The following is a 12,916-nucleotide window of genomic DNA, read 5'->3' as shown; positions in this document are numbered from 1 at the left end:
TAAATAAAAAAAAACATTCTGATAAAAAGTGGAGTTGGCCGATTTGCGAATTAATGTATCGATATGTGTATTTTTTAACGCATGTTTGGGGAGGGTAGAAAATATTTTATCGCTCATTATCGCTTATGATACTATTGCTAAAGCACTTAAGAGCACCTTGATTCTTCTTAAGAGCAAAGGAATATTTATATATTTTATTACTTCTTAGAAACGGATCGTTGTTCTTCGCCGAATCGACTTAGAAGGGTCAAGGGTTTTCAACAAAAGCTTGTTTAAATTCTATGCCATTTCTATGCATGGGTTTTTAGATTTGCGATTTTCTAAACAAATTTGTTTAATATTAATATTTTTATTATAATTTTATATATTTTTTACGAAAATATATTTTTTTAAATATTTTTATATCTACTAAAGATTTTTTAATGAAATTTTATAAAATTATTCCTAATTTTTATGAAATTCCCATAAAATTTCATAAAAAATAAAAATATTGAAGTAGAGACATACAGAGTTTTATGCTCCAAGTATCTGTTATTTTAAGTTTACAGCAAGCAAAAATCTACAATGGTAATAAAAAAAATTAGAGAATACCTATATATAACCTATTTGTCGTATCATAATTCCTCTAGCTCATTCCATGATCGACGTATGCATAAAATAATAAATATAAAGGAACACGTAATAATGTTCATAAAAATACAAAAAAAAAGTTTTGTCAGAAGCGGGATTCGAACCCGCGCCCTACAATGAGGACCAGAACGCTCGACCTATCGAATAGGCAAGGGAAAACCTTGAGTCTGGCGCCTTAGACCGCTCGGCCATCCTGACGCTTGGAAAGGGTGGCGAAATTATAGTTCAGTACAGCGCAAAATGCGATCGGGTATCTCCGGAAAATCGATTCAGCCCGAATGCAATCCGCGTACTGTTCTAAGCTTTGAACTACTCGTATGTAGTAGTTAACGTTTTGCAAACCTTTGGATTTGGTTCGACGTAACATGAGTTCGAACATAGACTTGGAATGTTTTAGCTACGCTAAAGACCAACAAAGCATGAGAAAAAGATTTGTCAACTCATATTAACAATCTACTAGACAGAAAGAGATGCCTAGAAATGTCATATCATATAAATTTATTCTCCTTCGGCCACGGGCGTTTTAATATTTTAGGAAAGTTAATATGCTTATTTACTCTATTGACGCATGTACTGCCACAAGTCGAAACACCCAATAGAAGTGTACACTGTTCAGTTCACAAGAAAATACCTTTTTTTCACCACGACCTTTGAGCAGTATTACCTCAAAATATATTATTGAGTCCCGTACATATTTGTTACAATTATACCTATATTATTTTTTCTCGCTATAAATACAAATATTACATAGTAGGATATAAAAAGTCCAAATTAAAATATATCAATTTTACGATTACGGCACACACACGCAGGAAAATCAATTTTGGTCATGAATTTAGCCTGACATTATGTATCTTTGACATCCTATATCTATGACTTTGAACCACCTTTTTAATATTCACTAATTGAAGTAAACCGACATTTAAAAATAGAATTTAATATTTAATTGAATTAGGTCTGTTGTACTTAAAACAGAAGCGCACATCGTGTTACGGTTTATTTTAACTTTAAGCAAATCGTAAGTGATCCATGACATATAAAGACTTTTTTTAAAGGTTCTACAACCCTTTTTAGTTCATCTCTGGAGCCACCTATTTCTACCTAATAGCGCTAATGTTCAGCGCTGCTTATATCTGCGTATTCTAGTTTAAAGATGTGGTAAGGGAGATACTTATCCAAGGTACTTCATCTTAGTTTTTAAGGGTGGCAATGTGTCTGTGGTCGACTTCCAAAAAGAACCTCATCTTATCTGAAGTTGACTGCAGATGCCCATAGGTGTTACTCAATATTAAACCATCAATATTATAAAAAAAGTTGCAACCAGGGAAACAATAAATCTTTTTAACGTAATTATTTATCAGCACAGTTGTTCATATCACACCAACTACCTGTTTAACACCTTTTAACGCAAGCACTTGTTGATCGACCAAACAATATGGATTTATGGGACTCTGCCAAGTTCTGTTCCAGCGCTAACCTCAAACGTAGTAGCTCAATCAAGTTACAAGTTAATTTCTCAACTCGTCAGGTTGGGCTGCATCAAACTGTTGCATTAAGAAGTTTAATATATCCAGAATATATTTATAAAGTCATTTTTGAAAAAACTAAGTGTCTATAAACGTGCAGTCGTTTTTTGTCCAATTTTCTCTCTATGAAATACCTCGCGAAGTAGTAGTGGAACTATTGACGTTAAAAGAGAATACTGTAGAATTGTAGATAATCGACTTGTAATAAAATATTTCGACTTATTTTTTAAGCCCACGCAAAAAAAATTTTTTAGGTATTATGTATACCTAAAATGATAGTTTGCCGGGTTACGTAATAACTTGATCCCGTTCGTTTTCTTTAAATTAAAATGAATTTTAAATTGTCGCGTTCAAATATGTACCCAATAATATTAATACGCCGTATTAATATTATTATTACAAATCACTTTTCTGTAATTGATTAGTCTAGATAGAAGTAGGTTACCAATTTATCATTAAGCTTTTTGAATTTTATACAGTTTTCTATTGTATTATTATATAATTATGTTTTTATTAAAATCCTGTACTAAATAAATAGAAAATAGGAAATTAAAAGTCGATTAGTATACATACGTTTTCCTTGTATCGGCAGTTGGTCCACTGACCCACATAATGTGGCACTCGAGGTTAGAACAGCATGCGATGTACAATATGAACATGTATGCAGTTTACATAAAAATTGCAAATGTGCGAAAATCCGTATTACAAAGTATTTTTCTCAACGTGATCGATGATGTGATATAGAATATCCTATCATAGAATATTCTTGGGAATCTCACAAGAGGCAAACATTTGCACACTTTAATATGTCGAAATACTTCACGAAAGCATTAAGAAATCCATCGCGTGCTTAAGAAGGGCTTTTAATTTAAATTGAAGGCACCATACAAATCAAACACCCGCAAATACTCGCCTTAAATTGCGCTATAAGTGTTGAGCTGCGCTGGGGCGAAGGGAGCCAACGTGGGAGGTACTTTGAGGGGTAAAATTAAGGGATTCAATCTTTGCAGTTAGGCTGCGGTAAAACTAGTGCTCCATCTACTTCTGCTTTGTTCAATGTTTAGTTTGTTCCAATTTCAAGTGTGTCCAATTTTAAGACCTGCGAGACGCTACAACGTATCTCTAAGGTAAAGTTAACTCACAATATTGCAATAAATGGCCTGACCTTTTTGCACCATTTACCTTAATATATTAGAAATATCTATATCGCATTTTGGAAGTATGACATTATAAACCTAGATGTCTCAAGATATTCAAGAAAATGGTGTGATTTTCCGGATTTAAAATAAACGTGAGAAAGCTAGTGCAACGCAAAGTTCGCAGCCTTGTATAGAACTGTTACGTGGTCGGGTGCAGTTTTTCTCTACGTAACGTTCTGGTATGACGTCAGTAGGTAACCGGGGTAAGGCCTGTATAATTATAATAGTAGCACTTCAGCGCCACCCTGTCTGCAATGAGCTCTCGAATTGTGTTGTAGCGAAGACTTAGTCATTCGAAAGTGGGTTTAATTGAGAGCTCACGTACTTTTGCAACGTAAGTCGAGGGACGAGCTAACGTTGCGTGCACTTTAAGCAATATCTAAATAAGAAGTACAATTAAAAAACTAATGTGATAACAGTTTCAAATACATTCTGTTTTATATTTATGTTATAATAAATTCAAGACGACTCTTATTAGTTTAAAGAAATTACTATAAAAGAATATACTGTATTCCACCGCAATGTATATAAGGGAATATATAAAGGAATATATAAGGTATATATAAGGGAATTAAATCGAAGCTTCATAGTACTCAACGCCGCAGTACGTGACGAGGTTTAAATCCAAATACAAAAGGGTTTGAAACAAACCTATACGAACGATAAACGTGCCTCCACGGGGATATCGCCGTTGCATTGTGCAAATTTGCAGGCAGTTTGATGCACCATTTATGAGTACTGAATCGGTTGAAAACTGTTTATTTTAATAATCGGCAAGATAGGCTTAGTCTCCACAATCTGATGAGATTATTTGTTTAAAAACGATTAGAATATTTCTACAAAGCTTCTTAATGGTTTTTATTGAATCAATCGTAGATATTGGAAATGTTGCTTAATATTTACCCACCAGTAATAAATTAAGTAGGGAGTTCGAAGCGTCTCACTTTAATTTATTTCGTAAGGGTAATTTTATAATTGGAAATGAATAATTGAGAAAAAAGAATCATTATTTAGGTCATTTTTGGTAGCCTATATGCACTATACTCCCAGATATTTCCTTAAGACGCGGTCAAAGGTTACAGGATAAATTTCAATAGTAGGTATACACGTAATTGCTTATAAGAAATTAAGCAATTAATTTGTAGGTGATTAAACGGTAACAGAAAAAAATATGAGGGAACCCTTACGTTTGAGAGTTCTAAAAACGAGTTTTCAAGTGAGTGTTAAAACTCACTCTGAGAGGAAACCCGTGCCGAGTAGTGTAATGGGCTGACAACGATAAATACCTATGTATCTTTAAATGTCTTTAGTAGGTACTAACCAAAACATTAATATGAAGCCTGAATTTAAAACATTTTTGCTTAATTGGGTCCGACTGTAAATATTATGATTGCGCCACAACCGGCAAGAGCTACTAACAAAACAATGCAATCAAATAATTTTAAATACATGGTTTGTATAAATACAGGTACAGATCTGAAATGAATACTGCTTGATTAGCTATAATGATGCAAATTTCAGACATGCCGACATGTTGTGGTCTCAGTGGTAGAATGTTGTTTACAAATAAGCACAATTCGATATATTTTTATTTTGTAAACTGTTTTTTGTTTTTTATAAAATATAGGAATAGCAGACGTGCATGCAGTCCATCTGATGATAAGTGGCTACTGCCGCCCATGGACATCTGTAATCAACCCCAGATAGGATTAGATATTCCTACCCGAGGTCGGCCACAAATGCGCCGCTACCCCTAAGGACTAAGCTGGAACGCCTCGGAAAAGTATGTCTCCCATATAACGGAACACAGCAGCGCCTAACACTGCTGTTATTAGGCCGAAATAGATGTGGTGGTGGTGCCGCCGGCGTCGAACCACAAAGGGTTCATTTGAAGGTGGTACCTTATAAATAAAGTTTGATAGCACCTGGACTGAAAAAACAGTACCATCAATGACACTAATGTTCTTATAAGTAAATAAAGAGATAAATAAACGCTTATTTTCATAAAATATTATATAGGTCATAATGCAACTTGACTTAACAATCACATATAATAATACCTATCATACAATAACACTATACTTTTACGTCTTATCGTACTATTATGAAATAATTGACACCACCAAACCAAAATATATGTATTTCAAGTTGATTGTAATCTACGAAATATTGTATTACTTAAGTATAATTTAAGCTTTTAAAAATATTAACAAACCATACCATATTAACTCAGTTTCTAGAAAAATATACCTTAAAAGCTACGAAAAATCCTTACTAATATGATAAATCCCAAAGCAACTCTGTCTGTCTGTCTGTCTGTCTGGTTGTCTCTTCTTCACGCTTAAACTACTAAACCGATTGTAATGAAATTTTGTACAGAGATAGTCTGAGACCCGAGAAAGGACATAGGATAGTTTTTATCCCGGAAATTCCACGGGAACTATGGCGATCCAAGATCTATTTATCGGAGAATCGATCTTTTAGACCAAAAAAATCGATTATTTTAATCGATATTAGTAAGGATAGAATCGTAAACTATGCATTTGATCAAGTGATGATCTTTAGCATAGTTGTTGTTGTCGATGAGCCCACGAAGGTTTCAGAGTTGGTATGACCAATTTTCGCCAGATGCCGCCACTGTCATTCCAATGAAGGTACAAATTTTCAGTTTTATGTATGTAAGTATGTCATATTATTTTCTTTTAAACGCGGGCGAATCCGCGTGCAAAAACTAGTATACTATAAGCCTGTACTATGAAATTCCTATGAATAACAGATAATATTTCATTTATTACCTTAGTATAAATAAGTCATTATGGCGTACTTTTAGTATACGTCGAAAACTACTATCATTCTACTGGCTGTGATACCAAGCGAACTATAAACCGAACCACCGAATGGAAATCTTGCAAACCCTAGCAAAGATGGCGCTGCTGTAACTATATTGCATTACTTGAACTTAGGTTCAAACGCCATCTAGGCGAATTGTTTGGAACGACCATTAAACGACTTACGCTAAGCAGACGTCTATTGTCTACCCTACAAAATGTGGTGCATGTAGGTAAGTCCGCGGCGGCACATAGATGGCTCTAATGAAGAGAATGGACATGTACCAAGTGAAACGTGTATATGTAGACAAGTATACGTAAGAACAAAAAACATCTACAGATGGCGTTACTGGCAATAAAATTACAAAGAGAAAAGCCTCGAAGCCTACATAGCGATTACACACAGGTTCACACAGTAGTCCAGAGCCGTAATATAAAACCCTACGTGGGTTTGTGTCATAAATAAAATAACTTAAAAGAGAAGATTTAACATTATCAAAATTAAAGTAGATAGTATAAAAACACATACAAATATAATACCGTCGGAAATGAAATCTAAGCATAGTTAAGCCTAAGGAGCTAATAAGTACACTATTGACCTTATATTGAGTTGCAATACGGGTACATACACTTAGAAAAAATGGAAGGAGTTGTACAATCATATTCTTAGCAAATTTATCAGTGTTTAACGTACTACGGACGTTTGGCAATAGTCCAAGTAGGGGAACACACTACAATAGAGATTTAACACTCATACCCACGCAATATTTACTTATCTCCTTGATACAAGCCTCACCCCATGACGATTATTGGGCATCACCGGCCACTGCATACTTAGCAATCTTACTTATCACTTAAGTCAATCATTGGTAAGTCATGTCTAAGTTACAGTGTTTATTTTATAAAAATTGCTTACTTGTTAAATCATAATATTACATGGCGTTAAATAATGGAAACTTGGCATTTGGCCAGCGAGTGGTAAGCGGTCCAGATTTAAAAATCTCTCGCAATTGTTCAATTTCAAAAAGTTTTTAAAAACAAAACTTAGAATTCAACACGGTAATCTATCTATCAGTTTTGCTGAGTGACGGAATATGAAATTAATATAAGTATACTTAAATCGATATCTATTATTACACTCAATTTGTTTTTGGCATTATTATAATCTAATAGTAATAATATTATTATTAGGCGTAACTTTCTGCCTAATAATGAATATACTATAAATAAGTAAATCTAAAAAGTGAATATCCGCGTATTATATTGCTTTATCGCATAACGGACTTTATTTTTTTGTTATAGGAGTAGCAGACGACCATGAGGTCCAACTGCCGCCCATGGACATCTGTAATAAACCCTAGATAGGGTTAGATATTCCTACCAGAGGTCGGCCACAGGTGCGCCCTACCCCTGTGGACTAAGTTGGAACGCCTCGGAAAACCTCTCTCCCTTACCACACCCTTTAAACCAGAACAGAGCAGCGCAGAAATAGATATGATGGTGGTGGTGCCGGAGTCGAACCGCTAAAGATTCTACCATCTTCAAAAATTAATAAATTAAAAACATAAATATTCTTTGCTTATTTTATTAAAAAGTCAGGTGTAGGTTTACTTTTACACGAACACGATAGCTAAATATTGCACATGCCGTATCACATTGAAATGAAAGAGAAATATACGTGAAGGTAGTTTTATCAATTATTTTTGTTTTAGTTTAAGGGAGTTGTTACAATGTATATTAATCAGACAGTTTCAAATAAACTTTTCATGAAAACAGATTTTTTTTTTACATTTTAACAAGACGGCAACGATGTGCCACCCTTTATGGTAGCTTGTTTTATAAAAAATGCTAACTTGTTAATTTACCGTCGATTGCTTGGTGTAAGTGGTGCAGCAGCGGGCTGGCATTATTCCAAGCAGTCGGAAATCGTGGAATTCAAAAATCACTTACATTGGCTCAATTCGGAAGCGTTCCTACAAAACGGAACTATGATGTTTTGAGCAACGTACACTGACATTATTTTAAAGTAGTTACATCTAAAAGGTATCCGTTTTAAGTTTGGTAACGTTCTGGATATACTAATTTACTTACGGAATTAAATCTCATATTGGAAGCTTGGGACATAAATTAACGTACTAAGTGAGAAGGCAAAACAGAATTGGTTATTTTTTTAAATTGATCGTTTTTTTAATCCTTTTTAATTAATGACAATAGAATGCTGGATCTAAACGGACTATTTTTTTGCTTTAAAAGAAAAGAAAGTCTTTGAGAAATAATTCGAACAGGGGAATACATTGAATACAATAAAATACAGGGGAATTAAGGTTATTTGTTTTTTTTTTGCGTTTGTTTGCAAACATTTTATTCATACTTATAATATCTACACATTCTTTTTCAGTATGATATTATACAGTATGTTTATTTATTCATTCATTTGTTGTTTAAAGAAATGTAGAGCTCAATGCAAATAAAATTCTCGTGAGGAGCAAGTAAGAAATAATTATTGTTTCACCTATCGCCTTGAGAGAAGAAAATATTTCTTCTCAAGTAAGAAATAATTATTGTTTCACCTACCGCCTTGAGAGAAGAAAATATTTCTTCTCTCAAGGCGACAGGTGAAACAATAATTATTTCTTACTTGCTCCTCACGAGAATTTTATTTGCATTGAGCTCTACATTTCTTTAAATTAAATCTTAATTTATTATTATCTTAAATTATAGCCAATTCGGTTCACAGCGGTATTATAGAAACTTACCAAGTCTCTAGATATGAAAATAGAGCAGGATAGGCAATTTCGAGAAATTCAAGTTTTTTTAAGGAAATAATAACACATCATTATTTATACCTAAATAGCGAATATTTTCGATTTCGTTAATTTTGGGACTATGTCTTAATCCAAGCTATGAAATAATTGTGGACCAAATTTCATGCAAATCCGTTCAGCTGTTTTGCGTGATTGAGTAACCCACAATAGCATTTACAAAATTAATATACTTCCATACTACTGAACAACTTTACGCGTAAAAATCAAATCAAATCAAATTCGTTTATTACAGAATGTAGGTAACCTAGGTACATATACAATGTACATGTACATAACTCGTAGATTTCATATAAACAAAATGTACGTAACGAATAGATAAGCATATGTACTTGATTTAGAATGACGAACTCAATTACATTCGCAGTTTGAAAAATATCTTGTGAACAAATATAATTACAGTTGTAAAAACATAAATTCAAAAGGATATGTCTGTTTTTGAAGTCATCATTTTTATTGTTTACGTAAAATTGTTTACGTAAAATATAGCAAATACACTGTGTTCATCAAACAGAAATGATCCATTTACTCGAAATATGATACGGTAAAACAAATAATCATACGGTAGTCGGAATTAATTAATGCAATGTGAGTTTCGAACAAACAAATTGCAATGTAAATATACCCTCCAGCTTCAATAAGCTCAGTCCAATACATTAAATTGATTTCGAGCCTCATTCTGTGTTAAAAATAAGACTATACAAATTCTATATGAGGGGAAATATACTAAATGAAGGAAACAGAAGTTTTTGTTACCTTACAGAAATTTATAATTACTTCAAATTTCAGTTTACTCGTAATCTGGTTATGAAACCAACATGATAAGAGCCTTGCTATAGCGAATGAGTGGGTACAATTTCAAGTATCAAATTGTGTCACTTTAATGCTTCTGTTATTTCTGCCACTGGATACTAAAATATGATTTAATTCAACAGTTTTTGCCTTTTAATATTTTACGCGATGTACACACCAAAGAAAATTCACTGAGGGTGTCACTTTGCATGACTGTTCCATAATATCTGCTAGCCATGACAAACAGCGAAACATGTGTTGCGAACCAGATCATGCCCACAGGAAAAAAAATTACCGAACCTGTGTTAAATGAATTAATGAATATGACCACTCAGCCAAGAGTTTAATGATAAAGTTTCGGCGTGACAGCGCATACAGCAGACAGGATTGATAAATTAAAGCTGAATTTCACATTTCAATTTGAAATTTTTAAAAAGGACTATACAAAGTAAGTGTACATAGTACGTACCTACTTTGTTTCCAATTTTTTCGGTTTATCACATTGGCATTTAGTATTATTATTTTGGATATTATTCAGTAGGTATTAGGTGTATCTAAAGGAAACCTACTGTAAAAGATATAACAAAAGAACAGCCACATCGGAGAGGGTAATCCTCGAAACGAACAAAGGCAATGTGAAGACATGAAAATATGTGATAAAACGATTAGCCAATTATTCTGTGTCGTACGAAATTCTAATACTCGTAGATACTCATTTATAAATATACTGTTTTGAAACAGATTTCTTCTACTGTATCCTTGTGAATAGATTACGTATGGAACGAATTCGAATGGAAAATCAGCGAGCATTGTTATGCTGAGTTCCACAGTTCAATTATTATTCACATTCAGTATGCTCGAGTTGACGCTAGTTGTGTAACGGATATTAATAGCCTTATATTTTTCACATTGATGAAGTGTATTTCTTTACAAAACTCATGAAATTACAATTAAAATTTATTTACATTATTTCTTTAAGCAATTTAGATTCGTAGTTTAAACAGCGCAAATCAATTTGATTCTAATGCTAAACTTCTGTTACAATAAAACTTAAAAAAATATACAAGGAAATAATCATTATCATACCCCTAAGACCTAGAATTTATGACCATAATTTATAAAATTTATAAAATTATGGTCATAGTCGTATGAAATATTTATCATCATTGGGTTTGGTTTCTAAAACTTAGAGAGCTAATATAAGTGAGTACACAAACTTCACCTGCACTTTGATCTTCCTATCCGACCTCGCTATCCGGCGAACACTAATATTTGTTTATCAAAGTAATATTTGATTTGCATGATCAAATGAAACTATCTCAATTTGTAGAGAAACAGGATGCGGTTGGCGACCGAAGGGGAAAATAGTTTATTATTAAGCTCAGTTTATTACTCAACTGATTTTCTGTTCATTTAATTCTGAAGGTTTAATTTATGAATATTTTATATTATATCAATCGGTTCTTAGTGAGGCAAAATTGGAAATGTCGTAGAACAAATATTGTATATCCGGCTTAGGGTAGATATTACCAGAACAGAAAGTCAGTTTAATAATAAATAAGTTTGTTATTAAACTAAGCGATATTTACACGCGAATATCGTCAAGCAAAAACCATGGTTGTTAACAAGATTTGGCATATTCACTACCAAGATCTATGGTTGTTATTTCCTTTAATCCCTACACGGGATGGAGTGGCAGATTTTATAAATATTTTCTGATGATGCATAAAAATATTATTGGTAAAACATTATTTATAAATATTTACTGTACATTTTTTCTTAAAAAATTAGACCAATTTCCAGAATGGCCTTTATCTTTTTAGGGTTCCGTAAACAAAGGGTAAAAATGCAATCCTATTACTAACCCTCCGCTGCCTGTCCATGTCCCCATCCGTCCGTCTGTCACAGGGCTATTTCTCCTGAACCGTAATAGTTAGAAACTTAAAAAAATTACAGAGTATGTATAGTAGCAGTGATAGCCTAGTGGTTAAGAAACTCGGCCTCTTGATCGAGGGGTCCGAGGTTCAAATCCCTGGCACGCACCTCTGATATTTCTAATTTACGCGCGTATTACATATTAATTATCACTTGCGTAGACGGTGAAGGAAGACATCATACCTGAGAAATCTTTCTTGAGGAAACTTGCGTACCTGAGAATTTTAAAATGGCTATGGGATTGATGATGATGATGTATAAGGGTGACCGCTATAACAACAAATACTAAAAATAAAAAGATATGAAAATTTTGATGGTACCCTCCGTTGCCAGACTAGCAGTTGACCAATTATTTAATTTTACTTACCAAAGTAAATCAAACAAGTCTGTATTCCATTTTGCCTAAATAACTACATAGTTATATCAATTACTTATCATTATTATTATTGTTTTGCCAAAAAATGTTTTTAGACGTATACATTATCAAACATGCAAATTATTTCATACAGCCAGCCTGTCATTAAGAGGTCACATTGCATCTGTTACAAATCGGCTGTAGATACCCGTAGCCAGCAAAATAAAATACTCGTAGTACTCGTAGCAATCACGTCTGAGGTTGCTACGAATAAGTTACAGATAAGTCGATATAAGTAGTCGACCTAAGTATAATTTGATTTACTACACTATAACTCAGTAGCACTACCATGAGATTACAAAAGTATTACTCGCTAGCGACTGCGTAAAAAAATATATGAAAAATTGTACAGCGCCTCTGGTGGTTACTCGTAGAACTAAAATCCGTAGTGTGAGCCACTACGTAACTCGATACGTAAAAAACCTATCGAAATCAAATCGCTAGCGAATGTCATTATGATCTATTGCCATACAAATTCGGTCCCATGAGTCATTAATTTGACAGACGTTGTCAAGAAATACCGTAACGATAGTAGTTATGTTATTCACTAGGAAATGACAATAGTTTTCTATTTACAATTTATATAGTGGCGTTTCTATGCCAACTCATGGTAGTGCTACAGTTTAAACTGTCTATGGTAGCAAGAGGTACGTAGGTAGTTTCTGTAGACTACCTTCGGAGTCACGTTCATAATAATCAAAGCCGCCCACGAGCACATGCAATACGATATCTTGTGCGCGCTCCAGGCCGCCATAATTACTTTGAACCC

The 12,916-nt window shown here is 33.5% G+C and overlaps 1 non-coding gene across 1 annotated transcript; it reads right to left on the bottom strand.

The window, feature by feature from the left end:
• Positions 1–713: 713 nt before the first annotated feature.
• Positions 714–828, bottom strand: TRNAL-CAA (transfer RNA leucine (anticodon CAA)). The gene is made up of 2 exons: positions 791–828; positions 714–759 (listed from the first exon to the last, which is right to left on the bottom strand). It is a non-coding gene; the product is annotated as a tRNA-Leu (tRNA).
• Positions 829–12,916: the final 12,088 nt, after the last annotated feature.

The sequence above is a fragment of the Epargyreus clarus genome, unplaced genomic scaffold (assembly GCF_041222505.1).
Source record: "Epargyreus clarus isolate Ecla_fem2 unplaced genomic scaffold, WU_Ecla_fem_2.2 ptg000007l, whole genome shotgun sequence".
Lineage (NCBI taxonomy): Eukaryota > Metazoa > Arthropoda > Insecta > Lepidoptera > Hesperiidae > Epargyreus > Epargyreus clarus.
Note: the sequence above shows the minus strand (reverse complement) of the source record. Positions and strands in the feature narration are given on the sequence as shown.